The sequence below is a fragment of the Dreissena polymorpha genome, chromosome 1, assembly GCF_020536995.1.
Source record: "Dreissena polymorpha isolate Duluth1 chromosome 1, UMN_Dpol_1.0, whole genome shotgun sequence".
Classification (NCBI taxonomy): Eukaryota; Metazoa; Mollusca; class Bivalvia; order Myida; family Dreissenidae; genus Dreissena; species Dreissena polymorpha.
The window spans coordinates 57,995,457-58,012,088 of NC_068355.1; the positions used below are offsets into that span (position 1 = coordinate 57,995,457).

Here is a 16,632-nt window from a genome sequence, read left to right on the forward strand (position 1 = left end):
CAGTATTGGGGTTTTGTGGAATACTTACTGAACTAATATACGTCTGTTCAATGAATTAATAGTTATGGTACAATATGATACTCAGTGTTAAAAAACATGTGTAATAAAAATATAATGGCATTTATTTGAAATCATAAAATTTAGTTTTCCATACAATGCTTACAGTTTTGCAATTGCGACGATAAAGGAAATTTTCTACTCAAAAAAATGTCTGTTAAAGACATGTGTATATTGTAGCAATTATATTGTACTTGTATTTATATTATACATGATAATAATTGACTTATGGCTGATGATAGCGGCAGTTTACTATTTGTGTAACAGTTTGACCATATTTCCTTGAACATGTGATTGTTTATAATGAACTGTAATTGAATGCATGAAACATTGTTGTTCTGTTGCTTAACAGCTGAAAATAGCTTGATGGTTGTTAATTGTGTGAAATGTTTCAAATTAATCATATTGATACATAGAAAATAAAATTACATTTTGCGTTAATTTAAATGCATATCAAACAATTGTTACCATACAAGCATATTTGCATTGAACTTAATTGATACTTTGAGATGCATTTTTTACATTAATGTGTAAATATTTTCATCTTTTCCAAATGAACATTTTGCATTTGTAAATATAGGGTTTATATAAACTTTATAGAAACTTATTAAATGCTTTATATAAATTGATTGTGTACCTCATATTGATTAAAAACTCTCTTATTTATTGCACAGTTGTGTGTGCATATGTCTGACTTATGTCTTCATAGTCCTTAAAGTTAAATTACTGTAAATAGTATTTTATAATAATGTTAAAATATTTATCTAAACTATATACAGGTTATCTGTTAAATTAAGTTTCATACATTTGCATTGTCTAGCTAATTAAAGCGGGTATATACGATCTTGTCAAATATTTAGTAATAAATATAAAATGTGTAAAAAACTTATTATACATATATTTCAATATAAACTAAAATAAAAGTTAAGAAGAACATGTGTCGAAAAATGCTAAATAAGCCAGATATTTAATTCTGAAATCGAAAAAGGCTGTACAGCCGAATTCGCCAGCATATATATCATGCATGTACGATGTGAATCTAAATTTAGTTTAACGGTTCATTTGAAATTTCTGCAGCGATATCGATTCATACGACACATGAACACTTACAAAAAAGACGAATGCGTCGGTTATTGTAGGAAAATAATTACGAATTATCTTCGTCACAATCGGCTCGGGGCGCTAATTTGTATTTGCTGTATTTTATGAAATTCGTCTTAAATGTATCATTTTTCTTGCATAGTGTGTGTTATTATAACATATTTGAATCAATATTTTACAATTCAGCACATATAAAAATCGTATATACCCGCTTTAAATTAGAGTGTTTATATTCTTGCCTACATGCAGTGTATGGTTTAGACAAAGCACATTACACAACTCATGTTGTTTTATCCATCATTACTAACCAGTGTTAAGTCCGTAGAGGTTAAAGTATACTAAATATTTCGGTTGTGCAATGCTATGCTCTCTAAATAAATCAACACCATTTATTGATTTTCTATGTGGGCACCTAAATTCCTATGACTTTATTTGTGAATATTTATTTGAATGTGCGGTAGGGAAAACATTGTTTGCTTGAATGTTAGAAACTTAAGGTTGACATCTTGAAAGATGGCAGTAAACATTTAACTGCAGAGTAGCTGGGGAAAAGATTGCTGTTAAACAATGTAAGACAGAACTCCACGCAAGATATGTCATGCATGCGATATGCATGAATTATCTTTTTAAAATAATTTGGATCTGAATTATCTTTAAGAAATAGTATGGTTATGAGGGTCTCTATGTGCAAAATGTTGCATTTATTTAGTGTACAAGTTATTGCTTAAACATTGAATTTGTTATGGAAATAATATAGTTTATGTGACTTAAAGAGATTTACATGTTTATGTTAGTGATGTGTTTTTGCTGATCCAAGTCTGTTCCTGCACACTATTTAAAGTAGATAACTACAAGTTATCTCATTTAAATGGGAAAAGTATTGTACTGTGAAAAAGTGTTGTGAATTCAAATAAAAATACTATGAACCGTTGTATTAGTACTATATTTGCTCCCCTATTCAAACTAGGGGACACATATTGATTTTGGCCTATTCGTCCATTAGTTCGCCGTCATACTTTGGTCGACATTGGTTTACAGTCAATCTCTTAAGAACTATTCCGTAAAGAGCTTTCAAATTTCACATTGTAAATGGCGTTCGCGGAGAGATTTAATATCGTTTGATTTTGGATTTCTCCGGTAAAGTGTCAATGTCACAGGGGTCTCTAATGTGAAAATGGTAACAATGACCGGATTAAGACTTGAGCACACCATCGTCTTTGCATTCAGTATAAACTTGACGTAACGTTAAGGAAATCGCTTTAAGGAAAGACACCACTAAGACGTTTGCACACTTTTCATCAAGGTGACAGAGACTTTATTGAGACGTCGTCATACATAATAATTTTACTAAATCATGCTGGTAAATCCTAAAATTTGATAACTTCTGTGATGCAATTTGATGCTGACGTAGTCATGTCGCCAGAATAGCTGCATGCTATTGGTCAAAGCAAAATTTGCAAATGCAGACTACTCTCTGTTGATAACACAGTATTGTTTTCAATATATCAAATAACACATATTTACGAAAAGACATTTATGAAAACCTATCGGTAAATGCCATTTGTCTTGTATTGTGAGACAGAACTACCTAAAAGTAGAGTGCCCATGATACATGTAGAAGGAAAATCATTTTATTATCTAACCACACATGTGACGTATGCAAGTCAAAATAGTCTACGGATATTTACCAGTTTGCTATAAACAACACAAGGTGAATTCACTTTTCTATTGGAAAGTATTGTGCTTAGATGTTCTATTTATAAGACGCAATGAGATTTGTACACGGGTCATGCAAAAATTGATCTTTTGCAATATGATCCCAACGAAGCGTCAGCCAGGCCTGCGCAAATACAAATACACAAATACAAATTTTATTTCAAGTCGGTTTGTACATAACAAGTATAACATTAGCGATATATCGCTATTGACCGACATAATATAACCACATACATATAACAAATATACAGTTGAGCATTACATGAAATTTACATTATATAAACAAACAGTATCGTCCTTGAGTTGAGTTCAATTATAATAAATAAATAAATAAATTAACCTGAATACAATAAACATGATTATTTTAACATGTTAAAAACGAAAGAACTATGGCATGTGATATACAATTATAATATTTAGACAGTTAAGATCATAGCATTATTAAAAATAAATTAAATATAACTTATAAGAATAAAAATTGTGCTGCAGTTGCTGATCTTGACCTTGGTCTAAGAGCAGCTATAAGAAAAAAATAAAAAAATAAAAAATAAATAAGGTAAAAGTCTGACAATGAATATGGACACTAAAGTGTGACAGATAAAAAGAAAACAATTATCCCCCAAATCAGATTTGAAAGAAATGTTCAGCAGCTACTTCACAAAAACACAAGCATAATGAGTTATTTCAAATGGTACATAAAGCTATATTCAAAATCTGATGAAAAGAAAGTACACTGGGCAACTGCCATTAATATGTAACAAACAAAAATTTCATGCACAAAATAATATAACATGCTGAAAATAGCAACTGAAAATCTGATGAAAAGAAAGTACACTGGGCAACTGCCATTAATATGTAACATACAAAAATTTCATGCACAAAATAATATAACTTGCTGAAAATAGCAACTGAGGGTTAAACTGGCAAAAGCAAATAACAAGAACATATAATACAAGCCATACTAGGTACAACAGCAATCCTCTCCGTCCCACGAGCCTATCAGACTTCGGAACTGGTTAAGTCCCGTCACATCCCTGAAGTGCTGGGGTAACGAGTTCCAGAGCCTGGGGGCTGCGGAACGGAAAGACTTAAGACCATAACTGGTATTTCTTACCCGTGGGATTTCAGCTGTATTAGTGTACCTAAAAGAGTAAGAGTTATTTTTAATTTTAATAAGATCATGTAGATATGTTGGTGTCTGTTTATTAATTATCTTGTAGGTTTCAATAGCCATTTGTCTTAGTCTTCTTATTTTTAAGCTTGGCAGTTTTGATTTGCTAAGCAACCCTTCATAATCAGACTAATAGTCATTATAAATAAACCTTAGAGCTCTTTTCTGTATGTTTTCTATTTTTTGAGTTTTTATTTCTCCACAGAAATGCCATGTTAATGGGCAGAAATTGAAGTTTGAGAGAATGAATGAGTAATATATATTAAGTTTGCCAAGTTTACAAAGATTCCTACCTATACGCTTTAGAACATTTAATTGTCTGGATGCCTTTTTACATAAGTTGGAAATGTGTTTGTCAAAATTTAGTTTAAAATCTAATGTAACCCCTAGTAAGAGAACCTCATCCTCACAGTTTATTTTGTTTCCTGACAAGTCAAAAGAGATATTAGCTTTGTGAGTTTTAGACCCTATTGCGATTGCCTGAAATTTATCAGGATTAGCTTGCATTTTATTGTCTGAGAACCATTTTATTAAGGATAAACTGTCATTTTCTAAGGTAGATTTAACTATATCTAGATTATGGTGTGCAAAAGATAAGGTATTATCATCAGCATAATTGTACAGATTACTCTCTTGAACAAAATGAAAGATGTCATTGATGAATATATTAAAAAGGACGGGACCTAATATTGAGCCTTGGGGTACACCTTTATAAATTTCTTGAAAGTCACTTTTAAATTGACCTATTTTAATACATTGTTTTCTTTCACTCAAGTAACTATTGATTAATTGTAAAGATTTTTCAGATACACCATAATACTTTAGTTTTAGGGAGAGGAGATCATGAGGCAGACAGTCGAACGCTTTGGACAGGTCCATTAAAACTGAGGCAACATATTTGTTTTCATCTAACGCCCTTTTCCAGTCTTTGATTATTTTCAGTAAAGTTGTCTGGCAGCCATATCCAGGTCTAAATGCAGATAGATAAGTATTGAAATGCTGGTCAAAAAATTTAGTTAGTTAAGTATTTATAGCCCTTTCAAAGATTTTTGATATTGTGGGAAGGATGCTGACCGGGCGATAGTTTCCTTTTTCAAGTGTACTATTTTTCTTGTGTAAAGGTGTTACTTGAGCTATTTTTAATTTATCTGGAAATACTGAGTTTTCAAAGGATTTATTAATTAGGGATGTAATACTTGTTGATATAGTATCTTTTGAGATTTTAAGTAATTTTGGTGATATACCATCAGCACCAGTGGCTTTTTTACAATTCAAATTATCAATTTGTTTCTTGACAAAAGAATCCTGTACGGGTTGAAAACTTAATTCAGATTCAATAGTGTTTGTTGATTTAATTGAGACTATGCTGGGATGGTGTTCATCTACTGATACTGAGTTATTTCCAATATTTTGAGCCACATTAACAAAAAAATCATTGAATATGTTACATACTTCCTGTTGATCAGTAATAATTTTATTATGTTCACATAGTACAGTGTCCTTTTTGGTGGAATTACCTTTATTTGTCAAAAATGGTTTCACTGTTGGCCAAAAATCAGCAGATTTGCATCCCCCAACACAGCGGTCAATAAAATACTTGTCCATTGATTTCCTCCTAATACTAGTTACCAAATTTCTTTGCTTTCTAAAGTTTTCCCAGTTTTTAGACGTTTTATTTTTCTTGTATTTATTCAAGAGCATTCTTTTCTTATAAATTGCATTTTTAAGTGTTTTGTTCATAAAGGGAACTGGTTTTTGTAATATTCTTTTCTTTTTTATAAGGGCATGTTTGTTTGCAGTTTCTACAAAGATTTCATTAAAATCATCGTACATTTTATTTACATCATTATGACTTGTGTTTAGGTTTAAAAGGTTGTTATTTAGGTCTGAATTAAAATCATCAACATTAAAACTTTTAAAACTTCTGTATAAGCTAAATCTATTTTATGACTTTTGAGTTTCCTGTTTAAATTGGACACCAATGAAATTGTGGCAATCACTCAACCCGCAGTCAAAATTACAAATATTACCCAAAAAATTATTATTATTGGTTAATACTACATCAAGAAGTGTTGGGTTGGCTTTATTTGAGAAACAAGTTGGTTCCGACACAATATTTACTAAGTCAAAAATATCACATGAGTTTTTTAATGTTTGACATTTCTCATCTATAAGCATATTAAAATTGAGGTCGCCAACGACCAATATATTTTCATATTTGCAGAAAGCTTTGTCAAGGGTATAATCAAAGTTTTCTTGAAACTTCTGATTTGACATAGATGGTGGTTTATATGTACCAAGTATCAGCCATTTACATTTATCAAAATTTACCTCTACAAAGATTGATTCGATTTCATCAAATTCTAACTGGGGTTTCCTTTCGCCAGCAATATCTGACCTTAGGTATGCAATCGCACAGTCTTGTAAGAATATGAATACTGAATAAACTACTCTGGAGTTATTACCAAACCTTGCGTGCCTTTTTTTAAAGCGGAAAGCGTAGCCATTGGTGGGAAAGTGCGCAGGCTTGACTTGAGCTACTCTGGCCGCATATGCCATAAGACCGATTTTCGCATGACGCGGATGATACAGTGTTGTTTGAATATGTGGAAAAAACTGCGTCTCAAAGCCAAACAACTTATTTGGCATAGTATATGTAAGTATAAATAAGAAAAATATTTTTCTATGCCAATAAGAATATATCTGGTGGTTACAAGGTAGAAATCGGTCTTTTTTGCGCTTTAAAACTTAAAAATAATCGCGTTTGTTGAAATGGACGTATACGTCTAGAAATCCTACTTTCGGTATGTTTTAAAAGCGGAACCGTTTGAAAAATAATAAACTACTTGCTAACTAGGCTATATATTTAATTTTATCTATGCCAATTAAAATATATCTGGCGGTTACAAGGTAGAAATCCATCTTTTTTTCGTTGTAAAAATAATCGCGATTGTCGAAATGGACGTATACGTCTAGAAATCCTACTTTCGGTTTTAAAAGCGGTACCGTTTGAAAAATTATAAATTACTTGCTAACTAGGCTTTAGATTTATATGTATTGATTAACAAGTATTTCATTTATGGGCAGAGGCAAAGTGTGTGGCTTTAATCAACAAACCATATGTTTTGATCACGAAGAAATACATAATAAACCATGTGAGGACATATGATGTGTTCTCACGAAGTAAAATAATAAAACAGTACTTAAACTTTTTTTTTAACTTTAAAAACTTAGAACTTCTATTTTCTACCTTTATTTTTAAGTCAGGAATATTATTTTTAATTTCTTGTGTGGTTTTTAATTTCTGGTGTGGTTTTGTGTTGTTGTTTTTTTTGTTTCTTTGTTTTTTTAGGGGGGGGGGCAGTTGAAAACCCCACCTGTGCGGTATGGTGACAACCAACCAAACGCACATGCTGCCAAAAACGGGAATTGAACTGAGTGTGTAAATCAGTTTATTGACAGGTCCTACTGGCCTCTTCACGAGGTCTTTATAGTCCGACCTGCCCCTGTGACCTTTCAGGGGAGAAAGTTTTATTTTGAGCCAAAGTAGGTCAAATTTGCCCCGGCTTTCCGGGTATTCGCCAAAGATATCATTTAGATCCAAATAGACCAGTGCACGGTACGGTGGCCAATGAGACATTAATGTGCACTAGTAGATAGACAATCTCAAGACAAATTCATGTCTGATCGCAGCACCGCCAAGGGACTGCAGCACACAGCTCCGCCTTTATGGCCCACTTGTCGTCACCGGCCGTCGTCTTCATCCCCGAGACAGTTTCCCCAGTGCGTTGAGCGTACTGAGTACCGCCGTCCCGGGGTCCCTATATAAGGCCACCCCTCGATGTTCTAGTAGCTACTCCGAGCGCAAAAGTATCCCCAAGTCCGCCCCGTCTTTCCTCCACACTGGTGATCTTGCTGTCCCACTATCCCCGTCCCTCTACAGACGGGACCTCTGGCAGGTCCGGGCCGGCGAACTCTCGACGATAAACAGCGGGTGACAAGTCCGCTGCATCTTGGAGAAGACAGCAATCCCAGCAGTGTGGAAGACGTCCGTCTCGAGGGTGACGGATTCAGCTGGATTAGCAGAGTCAACCGCACAAGTGAGTAGATCTTCTGCGGGCGACTCTCGCCTCGGTCGCGACGCGCACGCTCCAGCTGCTGACCGAGTTTGACCGTTTCTACGGCGGTGACTGAATTTTAAATCATTTTACTTTGTGTGTCTGCAGTGTTTTGTACTGAATCAATGGCTTGTGTCTTGTGTCTGGCGGGTTTGAAAATAACCAATTGCCATTACTTAAAGGAACGTGTGCTATAGTAAGGTGTGTCTACTGTCTGTACAGCTGAGTTGTATGTATATTGGTGATAGATACGGTTATCGCATTTGTTTTGTTGAATATACATGTAGTGATGTTTGCAATTTGCTAAATGTGGCTTTGAAACACACGACAGAAAAAATGACGGGTTATGTGCCGAACAATTTTGCCCTTGAATTCTCTGTTATGGCAATACTGTTGACAACAGTGATGTCATTTTCGACGTCTCTTGGGTGGAATGCCAAGGAATCAAACAGGCTGCAGGTCAAGGTCGCATTGTTGTAGTGGGCACTGATGCAGTTCTCTGTTTCGGAACAGCTTGATGCGCAGAGGAGATTTGACAGGACCTTCGCGGAAACGTCGATTGCAGTGCCAATGTGAACATATCCTTGGAAAACCGAATAACGTGTGCCTGAAGACGAGAACATGTCAAAACGCGAACGAGCATTTGTAATAGGATTTGTTTCTACATGTATGGATATGTTTTGACTGCGGCATCGTCGCTATCTACTGTCTTCTAGGCACTGGTCAGTTAATACATGTATCCTCAAATATAAATTCACGTGTTTTTTTTCACGTAATGTGCCTGTTCCAACGCCGACCAGTTGCATATACATTCTGTATTTTTCAATATGAAACCGAGAAATAATAGTTTTATAAATATCTTAAAAATTTACTTTTTTCGCAACCTACCATTGGCTGCTGAGTACGGAACACCTTCCACGTCAACCTCGCACAGAGTGAGTGCATCGTTAGGAGTGCTACGCGTAATCCGTACCCACTGTCCATACACCGGTGTAGCTAGCTCAAACGTGTATGAAACGCCGACCTCTCCAGGGTGAAACCCATTCACGAGATTGAAAGCCGGCCTCCGATAACCTGACGTAAAGCTTGACGTCTCTAAGGTCACGGGTTCGATCCCCACTGTGGAAGCGTTCTTTAGATTACCCCTGTAAACACCAAGTACTGCTTCTAGTCCCAGGAAACGGACTCGGGAGAGCGTTTATTACTTTGATATCAACTCGTCCAATACACAGCTAATATTCAAACTATGGATATGACCGATACACTGCCCTTTGATGCTTTAACATGAGTATATTGTCCATATATGGACAATGTTTGATTCAATGCATTTTATTTAGTATTATTTTGATATTTTATTGACACGCGCAACGATGGACAAGTCCTGAGTATAGGAATTATCACTCTATATGCAGATGCATCCTCGTGACAGAAATTATGGTAACCATCCGCTTTTCTTTTATTTTAGACAAGTGACGAATGTCCTACACGACGCATATAAGAACCGAGTTCTGAGAAAACTGGGCTTAATGCATGTTCGTTAAGTGTCGTTCCAGATTAGCCTGTGCAGTTCGCACAGGCTAATCTGGGACGACACTTTACGCCTTAATTGGATTTTTGCTAAGAAAAGACTTCATTTAAACGAAAAATGACATAAAAGCGGAAAGTGTCGTCACTGATAAGCTGTGCGGACTGCACAGGCTAATCTGGGACGACATTTAACACACATGTATTATGCCCGGTTTTCTCAGAACGCGGCTCATATGGTTAGGATCCCTGTTAATTGTCTAATACTAGACATGTCTGAATTCCATATGCCGAAGAGAGTTGTATTAATATGCATTACCAAACACTGCATTGTTTGACCAAACATATTGACTTACAACACATAGAAAGATTCTGATACGAAACATTATATTTTGACAATCTTTTTATATAAACGATTGAACGGTTTTACATTTTACAATATATTTTCATAACGATTTTCCACACAAGAAATGACAACGCACGACAAACCCATTAATTATGAGTTTCACCAAATTAAAGGTTCACACTTATGTCATACATTCCTCTTGTAAATCTTGACGCTTCGGATGAGGAATATCTGCTCGAGATTCACCCATCATGAGACGTTGTGAGACGCTGTGTGGGTGCACGACTGGTCTTCAATCAATCGCGATTTCGTATTTTCGTAACGGTGAAAAAACACGCCAATGAAATATATATATATATATATATATATATATATATATATATATATATATATATATATATATATATATATATATATATATATATATATATATATATATATATATATATATATATATACAGTCAACCCGTAACTTCATCTATTGTGCATCGATTTCCATGAACTCGGTCTTATTCAACGCAGAAATGAATTTCCTTGGAAAGGTACATATCTAGTGTACATGTAAATGAACGTAGGTCACGCGAATTGTGTATCGTGTTATTTCTTAAAATTTGACCCAGCATTTGTCAAAATATTACAATACATGTACATTTCCAGAAAGGGTAGTTATTTCTGCATTGAATAAGTCGTGATTCCTAAAATTTTGATTTTCTCAGGCAACCGTGTAGGTCAAGTTCACGGGCGGGTTCACACATTAGATAATTGTTATGTCTAATCTGAAATTGCAAACAAACCGTATTATCCATAATCATGAACAACTCTTGTTGGGATATTTTGACGCTTATCAATGGCCTTAGGACTTTTTAAACACGAAATGTGATCATTGAGCATGTTGATATAACGAGTTAAGATGGCAGGTTTCTATTGCAGAGTGATGTATGCCCGTGCACTCTATAACATTTAATAAGTCTATAGAAAAAACTGTACTATAGGATTCTGGATAAAATTTAAAAAACGGGATTTATTTAAAGAAAAACGCCCAATGGTATCACGTGTCAAGTACTCGAAACGTATTAAGACGGCACCTACTCATGGCAGCGTGGTGGTACTCTTAACCCCTCGATGAATTAAGATTCTCTACCTAAGTGCGTGAATACTGGAATCGGCGGACTTCGCAAAGGAACCACCAGACGATCAACGGGCAAGAAGGTGATTCTCAGCAAGGCCTTGTGGCACGCTACGGGCACAACAAGACACAAAAGAAATCGTGGACGTCCACTACATCCATCTCTGTCTCAAGCCGTCTCGACCCTGTTCTTCGACAAACTGCGAAAATCTTCCTCACTGAAATCTAAGTCATCACACAAGTCATTCTGCCATCATCAACCTCGCCCCATCGATCAAAACAACAGGTGCTGTGGCGACGGGCGAACGACGAACCGGCAGATGCGGGCACACTGGAAGCCGTAGGCGTAATCCTGCAAGCAGGCGCTTTAGGTCATTGGTTCCTCCTTAAGTTACAAGGAGCAGCAGTGGAGTCCGGCAGATACATAGACGACTGAGCAGCCCTCTTTAGGAATCCACTGCTCACTTACAGGTATGAGGAAGGGGCTAGAAAAGGTGCCCTAATAATTGCTCGCTCAAACCTTCCCAAGACTGCTTCTCGCGGCTGGAAGGGGGCCCTACACCAGCAGTCGGAACGAAAAAAAACAAATAGAACGAGAACAGTTCTTCTCACATTAGACGTATTTTACGTGCGCAAACCTGTGCGCAGGTACGATACAGACATACCACACTAGAATAGCTCTGATATGGAACGAACTCGTCAGATACGGAATTGATATCGTAGACTTCCCAGTTAGCTCCCATTTATGGAAGGAAGGAAGCATCGTACTATGCTCAGCTCTTAAGCCTTCACCCAGAAGAAGTGAAAACAAATTTCTACGCAGACCTACATACCGTCATTACCGAGTCCTTGGGCACAATGAAGTGGGCCAATGCAACATGAATGGTCTTCTTTTGCCCCAAACATGCGCGAAGCAAGAACCGCTGATCACAAACACGATCTTCCGCCAACCAACCCGTAACTGAACGTCATGGATGAACCCTCGCTCAATACACTGGCATCTTATTGACTATGTTTCCGTGGGAAAGAGGGCTTTATACTAAAGCCACAGACACATACATATGAGCCGTGATCTGTGAAAAGAGGTTTTAATGCATGTGCGTAAAGTGTCGTCCCAGATTGACCGGTGCAGTCCGCACAGGCTAATCAGGGAAGACACTTTCAGCTTTTATTATAATATTAGTTTGAAGAAAGTATATTCTTAGAAAAGTCCAATTTAGGCGGAAAGTATCGTCCCTATTAGCCTGTAAGGACTGTACAGGCTAATCTGGGACGACACTTTACGCACATGCATCAAACCCCCTTTTTTCCAGATCACGGCCGATATGATACATACGAAATGAAAACATACTTAAGAAATGCTTACACAGGATTAATGGTTGAAACCGGCAATAACAAGGTTTTTAAAAAAAACACAAAAGTTCTCATTTTGCAACAAATAATTTGTGTCAGTCTTTCCGATTATGTGCAATAAAAATCGTATGTAAGTTTAAAGTGTTTGCATGTAATTTGTTACTGTTTAACCAGTTTGTTCTGTTTTGCTCACTGCCTCGTGAAGTTCGCGTTTTGCATCGCGTATTTTGTAATTTTGATAAATCTGTTTTTTTCTGTTTTCATGACCCACATACCATTTAAATAGCGAATGCTTATAAAATAAACAACTAAGGATTTATTTACTGAAAACAGCGTACTATGTAACTGGCAATTTAAACGGTAATTTAAAATAAGCTTGAATACAAGTTCACAAGAAAGAGTCCCTGAGCACCGCGACACTGAACGCTTTATACCCTTGCATATACTGTTTGTACAGTCAAAACTTGCTGAGGACTTACGCGTATATACGATCGTATTACTATTTTTAAATCGATAAAACGATATTGTATTAACGACTTTAATACATTTCAAACGAAGTCGAGAATAACAACGTAACGTGTTTTTTTTCAATGGCAAGTAATGTTTTGCTTTCTTGTACTCAAAACAGGTACTCAGTTGTGTAATCCCAATCGATTTGTGCAAATTCGTTCATAGGAAACATGGACAAATTGTGATCAATTATATATCAAACACGAGTCAATTTGTCGGTATTGGCGTTAATTTGCTCGTGAATTTTCCATGAAGTAAGAATATAAGAAGTATTTAATGTTTTATAACATTTATCAGTCATGTTCATAAATGATATTGCGATAATAATATGAGTCGTGTACTGAGAAAACTGGGCTTAATGCATGTACCTACAGTCCACAAACGCTTATCAGGGACGACAATTTCCGCTTAAGCTAGATTTTTGGTAAAAGGGACTTCCTTTAAGCAAAAATATCTATTAAAGCTGAAAATGTCGTCCTTGATCAGCCTGTGCGGCTACAAAGCTAATCCGGGACGACCGTTAACGCACATGCATTATGCCCAGTTTTCTCAGAACACGGCTTATATATTCACATTGCAATCGTGTAGGCTCTCGTTACGCGAGCTTGATTATTTAAACTATTTGTTAAGAGGCACATCAACTGTTTTTTTTATAAGAAGAGACTATCTGCAAACCAAAAATACCGTAAAAGCGGAAAGTGTCGTCCCTGATTAGCCTGTACGGACTTCACAGGCTAATCTGGGACGACACTTTACGCACATGCATCAAACCCTCTTTTCACAGAGTACGGCCCGTATTTAATCTTTGTCAGAATGCCTTTTAAAATGTGGTCTCATGGGATCTTTCGAATGAATCGCAGCACTTATTAGTATTGGTGTGTGCAAAATTAATATAATCTTGTACATTTTATGTATAATTAAGTTATAAATTAACAGAACTTATAATTCAGAGCTTCTGTTATCGACATACAATTCTTATTCGGAACATCACTAACAATAAACTGCAATTATGTAGCGGTAGAAAATAGCGTTTAATTAGTAAACGAATAATTGAGCATAACATGAAAGAAAACGTATTTCGTGAAACGTATTTTGTGCCCATAATATTGAACAGGAGGAGTGCAAACTGGTACTTTTTTAAATTCGGCGGTCGAAAATGAAAATGCGAGGAAATGAATGTGTCAACCAGATACTTCAATAACAAAAAAAGTTTTGTTTTAGTAACGTTTGATGATGTCATGAGGGAAAGTTGTCGCTTTTAATAATTTAAGAAGAATCGGAAATCAAAGTTTTGCTATTGAAGCATGTGGGAAGGAGAAATGCGGATACAATATCAAAGGAAGAACATTTTGTCATATGAAAATAGTGTTTACAATGAGGAGTTTAAAGCCATAGCGCAACTAAGACCACTGGGACTTTTAACCCATGTATGCCCAGTGAACTCTCCCATTATTCTAAATTGGATCAATTTCATTCCAAAATTAGGGATGTCTAGTATTTTTATTAATATATTTAGAATATTTCTTACGGAAATTCCTGTAAGCAAACAGCGCGGACCCAGATGAGACGCCTCAAGCGGCATCTCATCTGGGTCTGCGCTGTTTGCCAAGGCCTTTTTTCTAGACGCTAGGCATAAATGAGTTAATGCATGACATATTTTAAATACACATAAAATAATTCTTTGAACGAAAACACTTGGGTTTCACGTCATAAATAAACTGTTGTTTGTTTTAAAGAAGCTTATAGGAATTTCAATATACCGAATTAATATACGCGCCAACGTTAAAATAATGTTGTTGTTGTTTTTTTGTTATAAAGCTGCATATACTTTTTGTATAGATAATAACTATTTTTTTGGAAATGAGTAATGAAACTTAAAAATAAATAAGCAATTATATTAAGAGTCTTATTTCATATTTCTCATTCTGACGTTTAACAACATACCTGTATAATTAACGGCTATGTTTTATTTATGTTTGTTTTATGAGAACAACAAAAAAGATGTAAAGAAAATTATTTGGTTTTCAGTAGTTTTAAGTTTAGGTTATTTCAAAATCAGTATACGAATTAAATATGTGTTTATTTTCGTATTAAGGTTGTCAAATTTAAGATGAAAATACGGTATATGGACGGACTCTGTATCCACTGACCATTGCCCATGAGTTTGCAACGACTGCATTTAATTTAACTCAGTGTTCTTTTATAAATATAATGCACATTACACGGACTTTGTTTGAAACTAAATATGTTTTCTTTTATCCAAGTTGTATTTGCTCTAATAATCTGAGTGCATTGTCGTCTATTTGCTTAGCGACAGCTTAGGCAGTTTGTTAAATGCACTAATTACTTCAAATTCTAATTGACCTACAATTTCGCTGCGAACTCGTTCTATCATTTGGAATTCCGCTGAAAATTTACGAAAACAAAACAGGAGAAAACAAGTAGTCCATAATAGAAGTTGGTACTTTGAAATTCTAAATTATGTCTGAAAACACTTTAAAAAAATAGCAATCTTCTTTCTTCTTCTAATCCATATCACATAAAACCACACCGGGTCTCTGCGCAAAGGTAGGATTCCAAAACTTCAGAACTAATCTGTAATCTTCCGTTTTGAAATTCATTACTTATTCATGTGCAGGTAATGTAGACAGAAGATTTTATCGCGATAACATGGACGATAAAACTCCCTTTTTAGAGACCTCTTGTGAACTATGAAAATTATCTGCAATTTCCATAAGCGGAGCGTATCAAGTTTTAGTCTCCTCTAATATTCCCCTGATGATCTAACAACTACGTGATGGGTATATATTATTTATTCCCTTACTTATAGACTTAAATCATCCGTCCCAGTGTTAGCCTTTGAATCTTGCAAGTCATAGTTTAAAACAAAACTTGGCATGGGTCAACGCCAAGGTTTCAAATAACACTCGTGGATGGCAGACCAAGAGCAGATTTTAAAGGGGTCATGCTCCGTAAAAAAACCTTTTTCACAGATCACAGTCAATATAGTAATTTAAACAGTTCTGATAATATGTTAACTTTAGTTACCAAACGCCCATGATCAGCAATCTTATGCCCTTACTTAGCCGACCAATCATAGGCAGTATTTTCAGCTCAAAAGTCAAAGTAGCATTACAGGATCCGTCTTTTATCAATTTCATTCGCGTGCGCTTCATAGTTTTATTTCGACCAATGGTGCAAAAAGGTACCTTGTGTTCTTTAAATTTAACGGTATGTGGTACCATTTTGCACCAATGGAGCGATTTGATATATACCAACAATACAATTTTACATTGAAACCATTCAACCGATATTTCATAGTCCTGAGTAACTGGACTAAATGAGTCTGAGAAAACTGGACATAATGCATGTGCGCAAAGTGTCGTCCCAGATTAGCCTGTGCAGTCTGCACAGGCTAATCAGGGACGACGCTTTCCGCCTTAATTGGATTTTTGCTAAGAAGAGACTTCATTTTAACGAAAATGGACTGCACAGGCTGATCTGGGACGACACTTTACGCAAAAGCATTATGCCCGGTTTTCTCAGAAATAAATCTGTTAACAGGCTGATTCAGATTATAAATAAAAGTGGGATGCAATCACGTGACAGA

The 16,632-nt window shown here is 35.6% G+C and overlaps 1 protein-coding gene and 1 long non-coding RNA gene across 3 annotated transcripts in view; both read left to right on the forward strand.

Annotated features, from left to right (window-relative positions):
* The window catches only part of LOC127881995 (uncharacterized), a 318,763-nt gene that overhangs the window by 116,500 nt on the left and 185,631 nt on the right, over window positions 1-16,632 (forward strand). The gene's annotated exons all lie outside the window — the stretch shown is intronic.
* On the forward strand, window positions 9-2,088 carry LOC127882222 (uncharacterized). Its single transcript, XR_008050449.1, has 2 exons — window positions 9-890; window positions 1,381-2,088. It is a non-coding gene; the product is annotated as an uncharacterized LOC127882222 (long non-coding RNA).